This window comes from Pinus tabuliformis, chromosome 9, assembly GCF_031772625.1.
Source record: "Pinus tabuliformis cultivar Carrire ecotype Pingquan chromosome 9, CPIR1, whole genome shotgun sequence".
Classification (NCBI taxonomy): Eukaryota; Viridiplantae; Streptophyta; class Pinopsida; order Pinales; family Pinaceae; genus Pinus; species Pinus tabuliformis.
The window spans coordinates 1,664,443,950-1,664,466,465 of NC_142307.1; the positions used below are offsets into that span (position 1 = coordinate 1,664,443,950).

At 36.5% G+C, this 22,516-nt stretch overlaps 1 pseudogene; it reads left to right on the forward strand.

Moving 5' to 3' along the window:
• The first annotated feature begins 13,091 nt into the window (after positions 1-13,091).
• LOC149155255 (E3 ubiquitin-protein ligase PUB23 pseudogene) overlaps positions 13,092-22,516 on the forward strand; it is a 42,586-nt pseudogene continuing 33,161 nt past the window's right edge.

Below are 22,516 nucleotides of genomic sequence, written 5' to 3' on the forward strand. Positions count from 1 at the left end.
AATCCTTGAATAAAAACTAGTTCTTGGCCTGCACACTAAGTTTCAGGCTATCTACACAATCAGATGAAAACTCTTCCCTAGGCCTCTATGCACTCAGCAGTAAAGCCTCTCCTTTGCTACCAAATTACATATCACAATAATTCACCCATAAAACTGATATGGATCAAGGCTAGTTGATATCTCTTCTTATAATCTTACCCAATATATACTATTACATTGTAGGGTTATTTCAAAAAAATACCATGGACTCCTTAAAACAAGCAACTATGGCCTGAAAACCCTTTTATTCCTTACAAAATCGTGCACTTTTACGAAAAGGAGGGGCTTCTATCCACCCTTATGACACAGCACGATATAAATATGCTCCACTGCATGCTCTATTGTGTGCTCCGTTGAGCACTCTGTTGCACACTCTGCCCCACAAAATGTAGAGTCTTTGCCAAAATCTAGGCCAAGTTCGTCTATGCCCAACAAGCCCCCAACACTCACATATGACTTGTCTTGAGTCAATTAGTCAATTTTCCTCTTATCTTCATTGCAATGTTGTTGTAGGCATTGTTGAACTCCTAGAGAATGTCTGTGACCTGCTTCTCTTCGCTGCACACTTCCTTTAATAGTGCTTTTGTCACCGGTCCTGTAGCCTTCTTCATCACTACTTCCTCTCTCTGTCGAAGATCTAGAAGATTTTCATCCACTGCTTGGGACAGTTGGAGATCCTCATCCTGTCGTGGTTGAGTTCTCTCTGTCAAATTCTACTCTTCCTTCCTCACTTCCTTAGTCTTCTTCTGCAGGGAATTTCCCTCATTGACTTTTGGGAGCTTCTGTGAGATTTGTAACATTCTCATAGTTGCTCAAATCTCCTCCAACTATAGCTACTTCTACTGAATGTCCTCTTGTAATTTTTGTGCATTTGGATTTTCCTGCAGCAAAGTCCGAATATGTAACCTCTCATCAAATAGCTTCCCACAATGTGCCAGTGCTGCGGAGATGCCGGCCATTGACCCCTTCAGGTCGGCCTCTCTCTGCTCTCGCACTTCCTTTGGTGTGGATGGTTGTAGCTGCATCTGTAGCTCATTGATCTTCATCTCATATGTAAATTCCACATTCGTGATCTTATCCTTGTATCCTTTTACTGCAAGGTCGAGCTTCACGACCTTGTCGTCCACTAGTTCCTCTTCTCGGACATCAATGTCTGGAACCTCACGACATGTTTCTTTGACCACCTCCTTCAGCTTTCGTTGTTGTTGTACTGCCTGATCCCTCTCCTGGATCGCCTCATCGAGCTTCTACTTTAGCAAATCTCGCTCTCCCTCTACTTGAATGTGTAACTACAAAGTGACTTTTTCACACTGCTTCAGCTCATCTATGATCTCTAGATGCAGCTTGTCTAATCTCTGAAGTGGGACTGCGGTGATGTTCATGTTCACGTACCTCCACTCTTTAGTTGCAAACTCGTCTTCACGCCCCTGCACACTCAGTTTCAAAGCCTTTCCTTTCCTACTAAATTACAGATCACAATAATTCACCCATAACACTGATCTGGATAAAAATTTATTGATATATCTTCTTATTATCTCACCCTATATAACATTACATTGTAGGGTTACATCATCAAAATACCATGGTCGAAATACCATGGAATCCTTAAAACAAGCAACTATGGCCCCAAATCCCTTTGATCCCTTACGAAATTGCACACTTTTACAAAAAGGAGGGGCTTCAACCCACCCCAAAGCCCTTAGGACACCACATGGTATAAATGTGCTCCACTGCATGCACCACTCTGCTACACGCTCCACTCCATTGCGTAATCCACCCCACAAAATGGGGAGTCTTTACCAAAATCTAGGCCAAGTTGGGTTGTGCTCAACAGAAATACCATCTACCCCCTATGATAAACTCGGGTCCAAACATGGCTAAAACAAATACCCCCAATTCAAGAATAAAATCAAGCTTAATAACCAACAAAGGATCCGACTCTCTCATTATAGTAGGTTGATCCAAGTAGATCCACTAGGTTACACTTAGGGGTATATCTTAATTATATAGTCAAGGAAACTCTTTCTCGTTCAAGATAGGACAATAGGCACAAGAGGAAGGTTACAAGGAGTTAGTTGGATACCAACGTAAATGTGTTACTTATGAAACTAAAACACAAAGTCTCGCCAAAAACCTCTCTTTTATAAGAAAAAATATAGTTCACATTAGTTGGCAAGAGAAATCATGACCATACAATTTTATGATTCAAGATTTAACCTAAGGATTGTGCATGAATAGTTCTAGAGTCACTTATAGGAATAACTTCAAATAAAAATTTTAATATTTTCTCTTAGGATAATTATGGAACATATATTTTCGAATTTTCTCTAAGGAAAATTTACAAATAAATTAATTTTAAATTTAAATTTGACTTGAGAGGATACTCCTTGATTTATTTTCTAATTATAATGGATCAACTCTTGTCAAATAATTTGGAGTACCAATTCTGAGAGTAGGTCCAAACCATTGTCTTAATATCCCTACCATGTGGATTTATAGCTTTGAATATTCTACCATTAGTAGAAAAAGGTGGATTAGAGAAGAAATCATGATTCCATTCCCAGAAGTGTGTCTTCCTCACTATATCACAAACCAAGATACAAAATCTATACGAATAAGGCTAGATACATCTTCCAACAATGATGGAGAAATTAACAAGGGGTCGAATATAGTTTAATTATGCAACTATAATTTCCTCCTTTATGATTAGAAAGATCTTGAAAATTTTGTGAGGGTCACAAGAGATATTGAGAATATGTAATCTAATATAATAGTCATGCCTATTCCTGGAAACTGCGTTTCTTTAATGGGATGATAATGTCCTTAAACTGTGTATTCTACATGGAGTAAGTGAGAAAAGGTGGAATGATGAATTACTAAGTACTAATGGTTTGACATTGACATATGTTGTATGAATCCATGTGGAGGAGTATAGATGGGAGGAAACCCCAATATGTTAGTGCAATATGAGTATAATGTATGCAATGAAACCACACAATGTTGTCAATAATAATAATAATAATAATAATAATAATTGTTGATTTCATTCCATTATAATGATATAGATATAAAGAAAATGTTTAGGACCATTGGATTCCTCCTCCAAGGTCTCCTAGACTCCTCGTGTTGATTTGTATTCCAACCCATAACCTTTGTTGGTTATGTGTCAAACAATCCCCCCCCCCGCCCTTGCCCCTCTAATTTGAATGGGTGTATGTGAGTCCTAGTAGATAAACAGATGATGGAAATTACTAACCTTGGATGCGATCTTTGAATCTCATGGGTTAAGGAAGACCTAAACCAAATGGGTAATAAGAGTAGAATTCTTTTAATAAATGGTTGTTTAAGTGTGACCACCAACTCTACAGCTTAGCTCTAACACTTAGTTATTCAAAATAATTTCCAAATTTGGCTAGAAGTTGATCTATTTTTTTATGAGAAGTCCTCACAAATGGAGATTTGAATATGACTACAAACTATTGGAGGATGTTTTTAGGGCTCAGAAATTCCCAAACTATTTCCAAATTTAGCTTGGAGATTGTCTCTTATGTTAAGTGGAAGTTCTCTCAATTTGAATATGACCATAAGCTAATCTCGCTTCAAAAATAATTGAAAAATGAAACACACTAATGGCTTTTCTTTTGTCTACAACATTAATTCTAACTTGAGGTTTGAGACACCAGTTTTTCTTGTGGATTAGGCTCGCTTGTACATGTTTGATTCATAGGTATTCAAAAAACTAGAAGCCTTTTTGTTAATGGCTTGTATAATTCCTCCACATGGTTCTTGATTATGCATGAAACATGCATCTATCCTTTGAATAGTAGCTAAGAAAGGGAGAGTCAAAATCGATGCAATTGTATTATGAAGCACCATCAAAATAATTTGATAATATATGTGCATCTATTGTTGTAAATATTATGATAATCCTCAAATCTAGTCTCTTGATAAAGCATCTTTTGAGACATGAAAAAATAAAGTATATTCTTAAGCCATGCTTGTGCTTGTATTTTTCAGTTAAAGGACAATACCATTTTTTACATACAATCCTAGAGAGAGTGATCATGAAAGTACGTTGTTTTTTATTCAATTGATAATTCAAATTTTTTGGTGGCAGGGAATAATTGTCATCCTTTATAACACTTTTCAAGGTTGCTTTTTTTAAGAAGGAAAAGACATATCAATCCCGTGCAGTTCTCCATGAGTCTCCTTGAATTTCACCATGTGGGCTTAATAATAAACATTTTTGTAGCGTTATTCTTGGTTGTTTCACTATGGAAGTCAAAATATCGATAAACTATTGACCATGGCAGAGAATGGGAGCACACTATGTCGTAGAGAATGCCACTAATTCCATATATAACTAAAAAATAGTTAGTGTCCCTTATAGTTAATGTTTGTTTGGGATCATTTTCAGAAGAAATTCATAATTATGTGATTTGTCTCCAAAATGATGCCAAATTCGACCCCATTTCTCCAGGGAGAAGCCAAATTCCTTCTATAGTAGTAGAGACCATTAGCTATATAAAACACTATGCTTGAATTATGGATGTAAGTGATGTGCAAGCGATATAGAAAGTGGCTACTGTAACAAGAAAACCAATTAGTTAAGAATGTAGAGAATGGATATGATAATGAGAATTCCTCGAATGATAAAGAGAAACCTTCTATTATCTTTGTCAATCACGACAAGGGAAATGAAATTCCCTTTGCCACTCATGAGCTACATCGACAAGGTAGAAAATGATGCATTTTTATCGAATCTAGCCATCTCGAATAGAATGGTTGCATAGAAGGTGATGATATTGATAGCGGAGAGCCACTGGAAGATATTACTAGAAAATAAACACATTGAGAGAGGTACCTTAGAACTATGCACATACAAACAAATGATTGTGGATAGAGATAAGCGCATTTCAAATATGTAGAAAAATGTAACCATGGAGGTGAGGTGCAATCAATAGCAATAAACACATAATAGTAGACAAAATGCCAAACTTGGTAGGGAAGATGTGAAAATATCTAAAGAGCGCCCATGTCTAAGGCTAGTGACTTAAATCGATGAATTTGATTCCGATGTCTCGTTGTAAACCAAAAATAAAGAATATAAATCCATTGCATTTGATTAGACTAATATAGATATACGTACAATGTATACAACCATTGACTTTCTCTTTCAAGGTCTCTTTAAATCCTCATAATGGTTCATATTATACACCATAATCTTTGCAGATTAAGTGTTTAACATAATTTAATTTTAAAATCATAACCAAAACAATTACCAAATTAATATACATACTCTAATTCATTCAAAAGATATTTTATAAACTCCTAAAAAATACACATTCTCAATATTATTTAATCACAATTACACTATATAATAACATCACATTAATAAATATATATAGATATATATATATATATATTTTATAATAATAATAATAATATTCAACCATAATAAAGTAAATGAATTTTAAAACTAGCTTTCAAAAACTTACCATTAAAAAAAAAACCAAAACTTGTATTTTTCACACAAATATAAAGCTTATTAAAATAAAAACAACCTTAATGCTACAAATATGGATATATGATGCTTTTGAAATTACAATATATGCATACGGTATAGAGTTGTATGCATAAATGTATTGCGAACCTTCTATAAAACACTTTGAAGGGATGTCACTCACAAGGTCTATGGGGAGATGGTTTGTGAAATAAGTGGGTGATTCTCAAAATCCTTTTACAAATAGCAAATTTATGCAATCATGCTTATGCCGCTTTGTTGGAAGTCATGTGCTCCATCTTATTATGTTTCTTTCTTCATTTATTGGAATTATAGAATGATTCCCTTATCTCCGTATTTTTAGTTACATTGAGGGTCATTATAATTTGATATCGGGGATTTTTATCTTATTATTAGTCCGTGCCATTTGGCAATGGCATGGGACTATAATAATCGAAATCACGATTTTTAGCATTAATTCCTTTAACGAGTATGCAATTTATACACTGAGTTTACAGCGGAATACAGTTTATACACTGAATTTGCAGCGTATACAACTAGTTCCATTTGTTAACTATATGGAAATTTATTTCATCATCTTAATTGGCCTCTTCCCAAGGAGGAGAGGCCAAAAGCATATGTTATTTTCGACTTCTGTTGTTTTTATTATTTGGGAAGTGGAGAGTAATGTTAGCATCAGTTTTACCATTATTAAATGTTATGAAATGTTGTACTATCGTATTATAAGTTAAAGTCTTTTGCGGGTTGAAGTTGCCAGGTGGGCTAAAGTTGCAAGGTGGTAAACTGTTGAAGTTGCCCAATGGCAAATGCATGTTGTTTTTGTGTCTGTTTAATGGTTGAAGTTGCTTGCTGTGGTGTCTGGTTTACTTGCGCACTCTTATCGGGTCGAAGAGAAGTAAGATGGTTGGATTTACCCGATCGAGTGGTATCGTATCCTGGAATTTGGCGTACGTTCCTATGGGGGAAACCCCTTACATATGGATGCATTCATGGGCATCTACTGATGCTGGTGCTAGTGGACAACCTGGTATCACACTTCTTTCTGCATGTATGTTCTTACTCGTACCTCAGTTGCTCTTAGTCCTTAAGCCGGCTTCCCTGGTTTGGTTTCTTTCTTCTTCCCTAGTTTCCTTTTGCATGTAGGTTCTTAATGTTAATAAATTTACTGCATAACATAAATAATTATTGAGAGGAATAAATATAAAAATAACCAGCAACAACCATGAACTCATAAACACAAATGTTTATCTAGGAAAACCCCAAATCCGGGAAAAAACCCAACGTAATAAGATCTCATTAGCATTGGCCAAAACCCTGGCCAATCCAACTAAGTGAGCTTTCACCGCTCACCTCTAGGTCTTGCTTTACAATGAAGTCCTTCCAGCCTTTTATAAGATCCATTACATATAATACCACGGGCAGAATACTATGGGTGCACAATACCATGTGCCCCAAAACCATCACTGTTTAACCTGGTCAACTTTGACTCTATCCTGAGTCAAGTTTACGTAACAATTCCCCCCTTAAACTTGACTTGGGGTTCCTTGACTAACTCCAGCCAAACCTGTTAAGTGAGACAATCCTACTCACTCTGGCTCTTACCCCCCTCAGAATTTTTCCCCGGGGTATTGTTAACCCAACATCCCCCCTATCACCTAGGTTTAACCCAGACTTTACCGGTGATCACCGAGGGGCACACATGCCTTACCAGGTCTTATAGTAGTATGCCTATTTACATGTAATAATTTTGACTTTATTAATTTTTTTTTTTGTTTATTGCTGCTGCGATTCTGATCCATCCTCTCTTAATTTGATTTGCTCAAGAACTTCTATCAAATTGCTCCAACTGCAAGCTCGACGAGAACCTCATAGATTCCAGCATTGGTGGCCTCACGTAGCAGAAAATGAACAATTTTCGAAGCCACATCAATCCCGAACAATTCGTCAGCATGTTCCAAACCGGTAAATATCGCAAATGCACTGCGATCCCTGGCAGTTACGACACTATCTTCTGCACATTATCCTCGAGGTTCTTCCGCGTACGATTGTTCCACCATTATTTTCCAGACCCAGATCTGAAAAAAGGTTGCATTGATCTCATCAGGCACTATAAACCCCTAGCATCAAGGAATCCCTTTGAAACCAAGATCTGGCTCTGATACCAGTTGTTAAGAAATTTACTACATAACATAAATAATTACTGAGAGGAATAAATATAAAAATAACCAGCAACAACCATAGACACATAAACACAAACGTTTATCTAGGAAAACCCGAAATCCGGGGAAAAACCGAACCTAATAAGATCTCATTAGCATTGGCCAAAACCCTGGCCAATCCAACCAAGTGAGCCTTCACCGCTCACCTCCAGGTCTTGCTTTACAATGAAGTCCTTCCAACCTTTTATAAGCTCCATTACATATAATACCACTGGCAGAATACTATGGGTCCACAATACCATGTGCCCAAAAACCATCACTCTTTAACCTGGTCAACTTTAACTCTATCCTGAGTCAAGTTTACCTAACACTTAATCACACAGAGAGAAAGCAGGTCAGTATGCATTGAATGAATGATGAAAGTAAACATTCAGTGTGCATTAGCAGGTATTTATTAATGAAAACCTATGTATGCATAAGAACTGGAAAGATTACTCAGTGCTCACAAGCTTGCATATATATAAATATATATAAAGAGTGCATAAATAATCACTTCAGTTATATATCAATAATTTGGGTTGATTTGTAAACTCAGAGAAATAGGAAGTGCTGCAATTATATATCAATAATTTGGGCTAATTTCTAAACTCAGAGAAATAGGCAACACTGAAAATATATATATCAATAATTTGGGTTGATTTGTAAACTCAGAGAAATAGGCAACATTGATACAAATACACTTAATAATCAAATTTTTGGGTTGATTTGTAAATTCAGAGAAATAGGCAGCACTGATACAAATGTATAGGAAACACTGATACAAATGTACTTAACAATAGACTTTGGACATAAACATCTATATGATAAATTGTTAATTAATACACAGTGAGTGAACAAGAAATTAAGAGAACCTGGTGAAATCAGTAGCCATATAAATTTGTTTGAGAATTCCAACCAGCTCCAGCAAGCTTCCTCCAGCAAATTGACAAACATTCAAGTTTGATATATAAATATACTCGCAGAAATGTACAATAGATTGTTCCAGGTAATAAACCAAAGCCACACATCCTTTATAACTTCATGAACAATGGTACAGGCTATCCCTTCTGTTCACCTTTATGCACAAGAATTAATTACAAGGAAACTCGTCTCTCCTCAAATCTATTACAACCCCAACTCGCCCTCAAGCATTGATATGTCCTCACAGCTGCGATAGGGCCTCTACCTTCATAGGCCCTTCGTATCCCTCCCTGTTACTTAGCACCTTCCTATCCTTCCATGTTACTTAACACTTGACCCATTAATTCTTGCAGTGCCCAAGAGAAAATAGAAAGTTAAGCTATTGAACGACCCTTGATTTTTCCCCTTAAATTCCTTTGGAGGACTTTCTGAAGCCAGTGTTTACCTACCCAAGGGCGATTTCAACTTGTAGGGTAGTTTCAGCTTAACAAGTTTCAACTTGCAGGAAAGCACTTTGAATTGGAAGGGTCAATTCAACCGGATAGTTTCTTTCCACGCACGATGTGATGGATGTTGTTGTTGTGGATTCGTTTAAGTTTTTGGAAATTCACCTTCTCAGGAAAGCTATCTAGTGATGACCCCTACCTTCGATCTTTGAGTTTTGGGCAATTCAGGTTCTTTTGAAAGCTAGCCAATGATGACCTCCACATTCTCAAGAAAGCTAACCAGTGCTGACCTCCACCTTCGATCAGCGTTAATAGGAAAAATGGCAGGCTATCGTCTACCAACTTTAACAGGAAAAATAACAATAGACATACATCTAGATCATCGTTGTGGACAAGTGGACTGAGCATAAACCCATGTGGTGTACTTGTGAAAGTATGCAGGCATGGTTACCATGTCTCGAAAACATCTAATATCATTGTGTTAAATGTGGCACTTTGATTTATATTTATTAATAACATTTTTTTTAATTTAAATACTTTACTAAGTTTTGAGATTCAGCTTGTAATTCATATTTAGGTGGATTAATAACAAGAAGGATTTCAGACTCTAATTACTGCTATTTTGATGGCGCAGAACCACTGATCGTATTCCTAAGCACTCTCACCAATGATCTGCTTGATCTCCTTCAGTTTGGAGTAACTCTGTTTCTCCAAGTTAGGCATTTGGAACTTGGCATTTCTGTACAAATAATTTCTAATCTATTCTGCTTTTCTCTGCTTTGCATGTTCTCCCCACCCAAATGTACTAATGTCCACACCATTTTGCAATTACACTAAATCAACAGGTGGAGGTTGTTTTCTTCTTAGAGGCTGCGGGAATTCCCAAGTGCTCTATAGGTGGGTGGTGTTTTCTTCTTCAAGACTACAAGATTTCCAAAGTCTTTTCTAGATTTTGGTGGGATTGGATTTTTTGGGACTTTACACAAAATCATTGGGCCTTTACATAAACCATTGTAAATGCATTGCTCCCCAAGTCCCATTATTACCCTTCGCTGTTTTTTCTAGGTCTATGCAATATTCAATGTTTGAATTCGAATTTTCAACTACCCCATCCTAATTGACACAAGTTCCAGAACCTAATAAATGGACATCTTCTTTGATCGAAGTTTATTTACAAATATACGAGTTTCATGGTATTCACCATGAACCCATATGAGCGCTTGTGAATACCCAGTTCATTTTGCCTTTTGTTTACAACTCATTACAAGCATGTAATCTAATTATAATGGGCTACAGATAAGCATAAGGTTGAACCCAAGAATTTGTAACCAAAGGGGGAAACTTTCAGGTTTGTTCTATAAAAGGGGTGCATGCCTAATACAGCTTAGGGCTTCAGGTTCTGCAATTTTTACAGGCTTTATTTCTATCTGAATACTAGGATTACCCATTTTTGTATATAGTTGAGATTGCACAGACTGTAACCGGAAATGAGTTCCGAAGAAGTGCAAAACCAAGCTGAGCAGAGGATTTTTAAATTATTGGTAATTTATTTGTCCTTCCGGTGTGCATTGCTTGAACTGTTATTTGTTATAACTACAGGTTTCAACAACTGCTTTCAACAAGGTTTTAAGCAGAGGTCGTCCTCTAAACAAAATAGCTTGGTCTCTTTGCCAGATTCACTAGGACTTCTGAAGGATTTCATACTCCAATTACTGCTATTTTGATGGCACAGAACCACTTATCGTACTCCCAAGCGCTCTGACCAATGATCTGCTTGATCTCCTTTAGTTCAGTGTAGCTCTGTTTCTCCAAGTTAGGCATTTCGAACTTGGAATTTCTGTTTGGAATTCAACCACTGCTTTCAACAAGGTTTTAAGCGGAGGTCATCCTCTAAACAAAATAGATTGGTCCCTTTGCCAAATTCACTGGACTTCTGTAAAAAATTAAAATTCTTCAATGTTTTAGGAACCAATACGTCTAATATTTCATGTTAGTTATGAAGTCGATGGATGTTCCTACATTCCTTGCTTTTGTAAGTGGTGATGTGAAGGCATAAGCTCCTGTTCCCACTAATGAGGGCGTGCAATTGATCTACAGGATGTAGAGTTTGCTCTTTACGGTGAGGCTGCGCATTTATTTATGATTCTATGCATCCATGGGCTTAGACTATCAATAGCACTCATGGATAAGCTGTTGCTGAATCAACAACATCTACTTTTGGATATAATGTCTCTGCTACCATAGCCCTTCTTGTTGTTTATGTTGCACCTACTCTAGTCTCTTCAGGATGCTAGCTACAACCAATTGATCTATTTGCCAATTTGTCAACCAACTTGATCTATTTGCCAACCAACTTCTGTAGTTTCAGTAACTACAAATTTGAATAAGATTTTAAGCAAAGTTTGTCCATTAAACAAAATAGCTTCCCCAAATTAAACACTCTTTCAAAGCATAGACTTGCCGCAAAACCCTCCTTGTTATGGATAAGATTTTACTGTGGAATATCACAGTGTTGGTTTATGGGAAGAGAGGGAGATAATGTTAATTCACGTATTGGTTTATGGGAAGAGAGGGAGATAATGTTAATTCACGTATTGGTTTATGGGAAGAGAGGGAGATAATGTTAATTCACGTATTGGTTTATGGGAAGAGAGAGAGATAATGTTAATTCAAATGATTAGTATGTAATTTTTCTCAATATGAAAATTTCAATTCAGTTTTAATTTCTTTTATTTTCAAAAATATAAAGTAAAGTTTAATTTTATTTTATTTTTAAAATTATATAACTAGATTTATGTTTATTAGTTTGTTTATGATATTCAGAGTAAATTTTTGATTAAAAAAGTATTAGTCAAGGGCATGCTAACCATATTTTGCACTCGTTAACCGAATTCATGATATAATTAGATATTTTTATATATACGATATTTTAACTTAACCATTTTTATATAAAAATTAAAAAAGAAAATTAACTATTTTTATATAAAAAATTTAAGAAAACCATTTATCATATAAGGTTTATATGTAATAAATTATATAAGAAATTTAAAATTAATTAAATTTTTTGTTGAAATATATAACTATTGAATAAATTTAAATGTTTAATTAAATCTGACCAAACATTTTTTAATTAGATGATATATTTTTATAGTTATATATAAATAAATTTAATATTATAAATAATCTTTAAAATATTCAAATTATATATAATTCATAAATTAAATTATGATTCCAACAAAATTTTATAAAGATTTGATTAAATTAAACCACATAAAATATTAATTCAAACCAATTGTTTAACTCTAATAAAAAGTTAGAATTCCAAAATTTCCACGTTTAACGACTTTTTAAGTAATCCATAAACAGATACACTGACTGTCAAAATTCTTATCAATGGAATAAAGCTCGAAAAAATCGATTAAATGCCGAATTTTCCTCATTTAACATACTTTTCAGGTGGCAAATACCTTAACATACCAATACGAGGGTTGACTTTCAAATAAATCCTCCTTCGCTCCTCGTCATAATACGGAAATGTCTCCGCCTTCAATCGTTTTCAATGCTCCCTTGCGACACCCTCGCCTTTTAATGATGACTTTGCCTTGGTTACCATCTTACTATATTTTCAAAAAGTCAATATTCTGATATGGGTGGTTACAGTTGCCTATGGACTGGATCAAAAACTTACAGCTATTAGTGTCTGCGATGAAAGCTGAAATAGTCTATTGATTGGAACGTGTGGAATTGCAGACTATTTCTATATTTGACCGACCGACAACTGACTGCCTAACCTTGACAGAGCGAGTGCGTTGACATTAACAATTGTGCAGGAAGAGAAACTATATAGTCATAGACGCTAAGCTTTAATTATCTGTATATTGAAGCCTTCAGACAACAAGCCTGCCCTGAAACGTGGTCGATCTGAATAACTGGTTATCTCGCTGTATTGATACCAACGTTACTATGTTAAGCTTCAATAACTCACCACATGATTGTTCGGAGGTGGAGGTGCCTTCTTACTTCAGGTGCCCCATATCGATGGAGCTTATGAGAGACCCCGTAACCGTTTCCACGGGCATGACTTATGATCGGGAAAGCATAGAGCACTGGATTTTTTCGTGCAACAAGAAAACGTGTCCTGCTACCATGCAGCCGCTAGAGAATTTCGATTTAACTCCAAACCACACGCTGCGTCGCCTCATTAAAGGATGGTGTCTTGCAAACAGCTCCAAGGGCGTAGAGCAAATCACCACTCCCCGGGCGCCCGTCGACTCCGATCAAATCTCCGCGTTACTTGAAGCTGCACTCAGATCTCCAGCAGTGGAACGCATCAGTGCATTGAAAAAATTGCGGTCCATTGCGCGAGAGAGCGAGGGAAACAGAAGGTGCATGGCGGCGGCCGGTTCGAGTATCGTTCTTGCATCTCTGATAAATTCGTCTTGCTGCGACGACAGTGAGAATGAAAAGTTCAGGGCTTGTGAGGAAACTTTGGGTATATTGCATCTGCTTCCTATGACCCAGCAAACTGCAAGATCTTTGTCAGAGGCAGCCTGCATTAGGTCCATGGCCTTGGTCTTGCATAAGGGAAACGCTGAAGCTAGACTTCACGCGGTTGTTTTATTGCAGAAGGTTTCCACTTGGATATCTGATTGGGAATTTATCGGCAGGGGAAAGATTGATATTTTCCAAGGTCTCCTAGAGATCATAAAGGGTGAATCCTGCCATCAGGCGATCATGGCTGCCTTGGTTGTCCTCATAGCAATATGTAAAAAGTCCAGAAAGAACAGATTAATGGCTATAGAGGCAGGCACAATATTTTGTCTGATTGAATTACTTCCAGAGGCCGAGAAGCCCAAGTGTGAAAAGATATTAGATCTGTTGGACATGCTAGTGGACTATGCAGAAGGAAGGGCTGCCATGGCTAATCACGCGATGGGCATTGCTGTAGTCTCCAAGAAGATTATTAGGGTTTCAGAAATTGCCACTCAGAAAGCAGTTCGAATTCTTTGGTCGCTTTGCACATATTCTTCAACTGCGTCGATTCTTCGGGAGGTGCTTCAGTGTGGAGCTGTGTCTAAACTTTGCATGCTTCAACAACTCAGTTGCGCAGAAAAAACGAAGCAGAAGGCGAAGGAGGTATTGAGATTGCATGCAAATACTTTTAGAGTCTCCCCTTGTCTTCCGTACCTAATGAGAACTATCATGCACAGTTTCGAAATTTGATCTGATACACCCACGCAATTAAACAGAAAGATGGCCTGAAAAAGGAAGGCATTTTCGTTGTTATGTCAATTTTATTGAATGGGTCGGACTTTAATAATGTTACTTTTAAAAAACAAAGAAACTTGGCCGGCCCATACGGATTCGATGCGTATGAGCATCATTATTGTTTTTTAGAAAGAAAATCTTGATATTATATTGAGGAGATATACAGATAAAAAGTTCAGGTGACTTGAACACCATATGGCTCAAAAACAGCTTGAAAGAGCTTGCAGTTTAATAGGCAGCATCTGAAAAAGCCTCATGTGGCAGATACCATCATATGACATATCCTTTTAACATGTACCTATTATCAGAATTGTGATGAAAAATAAACCCCATGGAAACCATTCAGCAGTTTAATATGAGCATCATTATTGTTATCGACATGTATATAGGCATTTCTATTTCGAAGAGGGAGAGTGCAAGATTATATATACTGTGGATATATCAAATAGTAATGATCTTTTTGGCCCTTGGGGAGATATTTGATTATTATGGGATTATTGATGAATAATATCCTTAACCAACGAAGTTGTTTACAAGCTCGGTGGAGAGCGATATCTATTTACATTATCAAAACTTAGCCATCATCCTCTTACCAAAAGAAATTATCAATTCACTAACAAATTTGACACCACAAAAATATATGTATATAAGAATATAGTAAAATAATAAAAAAATTTCACAGTACTATACTATTGCTGGAAGACTATACATATATTATTAACATTTATCATTTTACTTATTAAAACATTTATCATTTTATTTGCTAAAAAAATTCTATTCCTTCCTCTAAACACCCAAAATAATCTCAATTAACAAAATATTAAAATAATATATATCTATATATATATATATATAGATATATATACACCCAAAATAATCTCAATTAACAAAATATTAAAATAATATATATATATATATATATATAATTACGATGATTTTTTCCATAAACATATATTATTCTTATCAATTTTATGAGCAACCTTACATTCAAAATATGTAATCATCTCTTCTTCTAAACCATTTTTTTTGGTATTCTTTTAATGGTCAATAAGTGATTTAACAATGGAGAATTTCCAAGTGTTAGTTCGGAGCATACATCACACACAACAGATTTATACTCAGAGACTTAGACGACAATAGCAAAGAATAATTTAAGAGACAGACAAATGGAGAAACAACAAGATTACTTAATCAGAAACAGTGGAATAGATAAAACAATCATTGGAGAACAGAAATCACTTTGCATTACATAATAGGCCTCGACCTTGGCTTGCTTTCCTTGGCCAGAGAAATTACAAATTTATAGAGGTTGTAGAAGGATCTAGAATCGTGCATGTGTTTTAGATGGAGATCTAGAAACTAATGGCAGTGTATAAGGATCTAGAATTCTGCATGAATTTGGCTTCACACTTAACATTCTCCCACTTGAAGCCAAATAAGAGTCATGAATCAAGTCACACCGAGTCCTACCATGTCTCTACATAACTCATGTTTATTCTGTGGTAGAATCTTAGTGAGCATATCAGCAGGGTTCCTATCTGTATGAATCTTTTCCAAGGATAATTGTTGTTCCTCCAACACATGCCAGATCCAATGGTACCTTAAGTCAATGTGCTTGGTTTTTGAATGAAATGTTGGGTTTTCCACCAAGTGAATGGCACTCTGACTATCACAATATAACACATACTTGTCCTACTTTATTCCTATCTCTCCTAGGAATCGTTGCATCCACAACATCTCTTTATAAGCTTCTGTTGTAGCTATGTACTCTGCTTCTATTGTAGAGAGGGCTACTATTCTTTGTAGCCTTGATATACTTTCCTTGATCATATTTCTTGCTATAGACACAATGGTCAACTTCCAACCTCTGAAAACCATGTTCCAACATGAATGAATTAAATTTCTTGTACCATTGTTAAGGTGTCTGTTTCAACCCATAGAGACTCTTCTTCAACCTACAAACAAGGCCTTCTTTGCCTTTTTCTATGAAGCCTTCTGGATGCTCCATATAAATTTCTTCCTCCAATTCACCATGAAGGAAAGTAGTTTTTACATCTAACTGTTCACATTCTAAGTCTAAAGCAGCAACTAGACCAAGAATGACTCTAATGGATGACATTTTAACAACAGGTGAGAAAATTTTAGTGAAGTCAATACCTCTTTTTGGGCAAAACCTTTCACTAGCAGCCTTGCTTTATACCTCTCCTTCTTTTCATCACCTTCATGCTTAATCCTGTAAACCCATTTGTTTTGTAGAGCCTTTCTACCTTTTGGGAGGTTTACCAACTCCCAAGTTTTATTTTCCAGCAAACAGTTCATTTCTTCTTCCATTGCTTTCTTCCATTTTTCACTGTGTTCAACTTTACAGGCTTCTTGAAAACAATTAGGCTCACCTTCATCAGTCAACAAAATATAGTTTGAAGGAGGACACCTTTGTGAAGGCTTATGAGGCCTACAAGATCTGTGAACCAACTGTGGTGGTGCATTATCGGGTTGAATCTCCTGTGAAGGTTCCTACAAGATTCCTTCTTCTTGTTGTTCATCATTTTCCACTTGTTGTTCTTTATGCTCTTGAATTTGCTGTTCATTTTCTTGTATTGGTGGTATGTTTTCTTGCTGCTCTTCAAACCTGTCAATAACCTTCTTGACCTCCAACTCACCTACAGTGCTCTTGAACATTTCTGACTCATTAAATATAACATCCTTGCTTCTAATAATTTTATGTTTGACTGAATCCCATAGACGATAACCAAAATCTTCATCCGCATATCCCAAAAATATGCATTTCATAGATTTATCATCTAGCTTAGTCCTATTTTCTTTGGAAATATGTACAAATGCTTCACATCCAAAGATTTTCAAGTGAGAATAATTCAACTTCTTACCAATCCAAATTTCTTCAGGGATACTGCCATCCAAGGCTGTAGTTGGAGATCTATTTAAGAGGTAGCAAGTGGTCCTGACTGCTTCAGCCCAAAAATTCTTCTTCAAACCAAAATTGAACAACATACTTCGCACATTTTCCATAACGGTGCGATTCATCCTTTCTGTGACACCATTCTGTTGAGGAGTACCAGGCACAGTCTTCTCATGCTTTATGCCAAACCTGTTACAATATTCCTTAAATGCATTTGAGAAATATTCTCCACCATTATCTGTTCTTAAATGTTTTAGTAATTTGTTAGTCTCTCTTTCAACAGCAACATGGAATTTTTGAAATATTCCAAACACTTCACTTTTATTTTTCATAGGATATGCCCAAACCTTCCTTGATGCATCATCTATAAATGTTACAAAATATGATGCTCTTCCTAATGATTTGATGTTAACATGCCTAAACACATCTGAGTGTACCAATTCTAACACATTTTTCTTTTTGTCATGGCCACCTCTAAGGAATGAAACCCTTCTCTGTCTACCATATATACAATGCTCACAAAGATCAAGATTGTAGGATTTCAAACCTGGAAATATATTTTTATCAACAAGGATTTTAATCCCTTCTCGTTCATGTGACCCAAGCGCTTATGCCACAGATCCCTCTCTATTTTAGCAGGACTAGCTGCTAAACTGCAAGGGGTTTGAAGTTACTTCTTTCGATCTCCTCCTCAGCCTAGGACATTGTAGAGGCTAACATAAACGAGTGTGCTACTCTCCCTGCCATGTGGTTCTATAGCGTTGGATATTCTATCACCTCTAGGAAATGGTAGATTATATGGGAAATTCTATCTCTATTGCTAGAAGTGTGTCTTCCTCACTCTATCACTAAACAATCTACAAACTCTACATTAATAAGGTCTTTACATCTTCCAACAATGATGCATAACATAGCAAGGGGTGATATATAATTTCTGGATGAAGCTATAATTTCCTCCTTTATCATTATAAATTTCTTTAAAAAATTGTGAGGTATGCTAGAGAGATTGAAAATACAGAATTTAATAGAATAGTCATGAATATCCTTGGGAAACTACATTTCTTCAATAGGTTGATAACCTCCTCAAACTATGTGTTTTACATGGAGTAAGTCAGAAAAATTGGCATTATGAATTACTAAATACTAATGGTTTGACATTGAAATATGTTGTAGGCATCAATGTGGAGGAATGTAGATGGGAGGAAACCAAAAACTGTTAGCACAATATGATTATAATGTGTGCATTGAAGCCACACCATGTTTTGTATAATTTTTACATATTTAAGTGAATCTTTATATATGTAGACTAATAGTAATAATAATAGAAAAATAAATAAATAAATCATAAGAGTTTATTTCATTTCATTAGAATGATATAGATATAAATACAATGTTTATGACCATTGGAATTGGAACCTTCCCCTAAAGATCAAATGTTTTGCGTGGCTGGCTTGAAAGAATAAGATTTTAACATGGGACAATCTATGTCGTAGGGGTTTCATTGGACTTGGGATATGTTTTTTATGTAAGGGGGCACTCGATGACGTGGTCCATGTTTTCCTGTAGTGTCCATTTGTTGTCTCCATTTGGATTGGAGTTCTACGCATCTTAAACATTTATGAAAACTGGAATTTTACATCTATGGAAGCTTGCTTGTGGGACTAGATGTTGAGTTAGAAGGAATATTGGGCCCTTCCTTTAAACATTATAGAGGGAATTTGGAGAAGTATAAATGCAAGTATTTTTAAAAATTCTTCATTGGACGTCAATCACATATGCATCAACATATGTGCTTACCTAAACAAAATCGATCCCATGTCCAATAAGGGACCACTGAGATGCATTCGGCTTATGAATTTTTAGAGAAAATACCCTATGGGTTTCTTTGATGAGGCTTCTAATAAAAATAGCTAATGAAGAAGGGCTTTAACATAATGAAATTTTAATTTCAACCATACTTAACCATGGTAAAACTAGTTCAACAATAGTTAACATGATCATTAATGGTCAACCATATTTAACCATAATTTATCATTGTTAATCCTTGTCATGGAACAATACTAAGGGAGAAATCACCTCTACACCCCAATGAGGAGCTGGGGTCTAAACATGGTTAACAAATAATACCTCCAAATCAAGAAGATAATTAGGCTCTACAATCAACAAAGGATCCCACTCTCTCATTACTGTTGGACAGTTGGCATTGTATGAATAATTGGAAAGTGTGTTGGCATTAATTCCTACAACATAGGAGATATGTGTTAAAAAATTCGCATAGTATCGATGGTTGGTGGCATCCAATGTGTTGGCATTTATGTTAACATTGATGTCAAGCAAGATTAGCATTGATGGCTAAGTGGAAGCAAGAAGTGAGGCGTTGATGTCAACCAAACCAGCATTAAGGTTGTTGTTGTTCGAGGGGAGTCGCATGGTTGATGCAGTGTTTTGTAGAGAATCATCATAGTAGTAGGCCTAGTGGGGAATAAATAAAAAGATGACTATGATGGTTGGGAGACCCATGATTTTGAGGCATTTATGCATTATGATATTTACTCAAATTCTCTTGGAAATAGCCTAGTTGGAAAGTTATTGGAAACATCTTTCCAATCATATACTAAAGTATGCAAATCACCCTCTCGTTCAAAATTTGTTGACAAGTCAAAGTCACTTATAGTTGCAGTGTCTAGATGCCTAGAACCCTGGGAAGCCGAGAAGCCCAAAGTCTTATTTAAAAGAAAATTAGGATAGCAGTGAGTCGAGGTTGCGGGGATAGTTCCTCGAATCTTAGTGGGGCAGAAGGTCGAACCGCAGAAGGTGGAAGCCAGAAGGTTTATTTTAAAATGTTATGGGTTTGTAATGAGCCAGTGTAGGGGGAAGCCTGGGACTCTGGAACCCTAAAAGGCCCAAAACCCCAAAGGTTTATTTAAAAGGTGGTACAAGATGGCAAGGAACTCAGCTAGCAGGGGACAATATTTGATGGAAAGTCAATTCACAGAACCCGTAACAAGAATTTCCCAAAAGTCAAAAACCCAGAAGCACTTTCAATGGATTTCTAGGAGACATAGAGTTTCCTATAAGTTGAAATTTTCATCAAATGACGAAAGGCACACTAAGGTCAAGGTTATGTAGTGGTTTTCATGTGTTTTCATGACCGAGGGCCTCTAGGCTATTTATGAACAAAAACCATTGCACGTAAGTGTGTGAAGGACATCAGACCGAATACGAAGAAAAGAGTGCAAAGACAAGGTAACATTAGAAGTGGTGCACACTAGTGGGCCAATAACTATAAGATTACCAACCGTAAGCCTTATGAAAGCCAATTTAAAAAAACGTTAGAGCCACATGGCATCAACGCTCCAACTCAATAGTATAGGCATTGTAGTGGGGCCAACAGGTGGAGGTCTATAGAATCTGGCAGACAAAGGTTTTCAAAGGCAACCAGGTGGCCGGTGGGCCAAACACGAAGACTACAAGACCGTAAGATGTAGGTGATCCATTTTATAAGAAGATTTAAGCATCACCACATCCGAGCTCCATCTCGATAGTGGTATATGTTTAATGGCATGGAATGAGTCACAAATCATGGGAACCATGTGCCATATTTCAGAGATATGCCCCTTTGGTTATTTTCCATAATTGGGTTCAACAAATAAACGCATTGAGGACATATGTTCAGTGACTGGACAAGTCAAAAACTATTTAAGAGCTTAGCTCCTTAGGCATGGATAAGTCGACAACTTTGGACAGAAGTCCTCCCTATCTTGTGGTTATGCCATAATTGGCCATGGACATAGTGGGATAAGAAGAAGCATGTGATAGCTAGGTAAATGCACACATAATAGTTGGTATCACTAGAATAAAGGAAGATAGTGAAAGTACCGGTGCAAGGCAGCAAGGACGATAATTGCACAAATTCTTTAATGGAGTCAATGGTGATAATTAAAGGATGGAGACTAAGGTAGAGAGGACCACGATTCCCAGAGGCAACATGTGACTCCATAAAAATCTTTTTTTTATCTCTCTTACATGTTGAGAAGAATTGAATTGAAAATATGGCTACATGCAAAATCTCCATACCTGAGTGTTCCTCATGCCACAAATAATTAAATATAAAAGAAGGTCGAGTACTGAAGGTTAGGCCTAGATCAAGGAAGCCTTGCAGATGTACATCTCGACCCATGTGAGCCTTAAAGAGCATCAATGAAGTGCTAGTTTGATGTTCGAATATTGTATCAAGTATAATCCAATCCAGTGGTACTCCTTGAGTGTGCAAGTTGACTAAGATTTAATTCTCAGTATTGAGAATTACACAGGTTCCTATTCTCTGAATTAATCGTGCTACAATTGCATTTGTTGAGTAGCATAGTCAAGAAAATGCTTAAGATTTCATGCTAAGCATTTAATATGGTAGTAGTGGCAAGTAACCAGATGTTACAACAGTATGGAGGGCCATTCATAGAGTATAGTGTCAGGAAATGTGTTTGGCTGCGGAGATAACATCAACCATTGTGTAGAAATTAAACAAAATCTAGGACAATAATTGAGAAACTGCAGAAAAGCAACAATGTTGCTAGTGAGATGTGTAGAGAGCTCGGTCTGTCAGTGGTTCTAAGAAGAGGCCAAGTGTGCCTCGGTTGCAGAGAAAGGATGAGTTCCTGTGTACAAGAAGAGAGTCGAGAGTAAAGAGCTTCGTATGAGAATGTATGCTACTATAGAGTAGACAGAGTGTTCCGTTGGATGAATGAAGAGAAGGCTCCAGAAAAGAACTGAACTAAAATTAGGCAGAGTGGCTACCAATTATAGTGAGTAATAACTTCCTTTTTGAGTGTGGGACGGACCCTGCATACAGGGATTTGGTGCTTCCATTTGAGTGGGTGTCTAATTAGAGCTTGGGGGTTGGTGCCTCCTACAAGTTGGTGCTTGCATATATCCAAGGAGCTACAATTTGGTGCTTGCAATAAATCCATGAAGTTGGTGCTTCAGTTGGTTCTTCTTGTAGGTTGGTTAGGTGAACACAAAAGAAGGGGGTTGGTTATTCCTTATAGTGGGTGCTAGCAAAAAATCAAAGGGATGTGGTGCTTCCTGTGAGTGGCGGCCCACAAACAATGTCATGTAATAGAGTAGGAGCTCTTTTTTACATCAAATAGCAAACAAGCTTTGGTGGTTTTTCTCCTGGAAGGGTTTCCATGTTAAACCTTTGTGT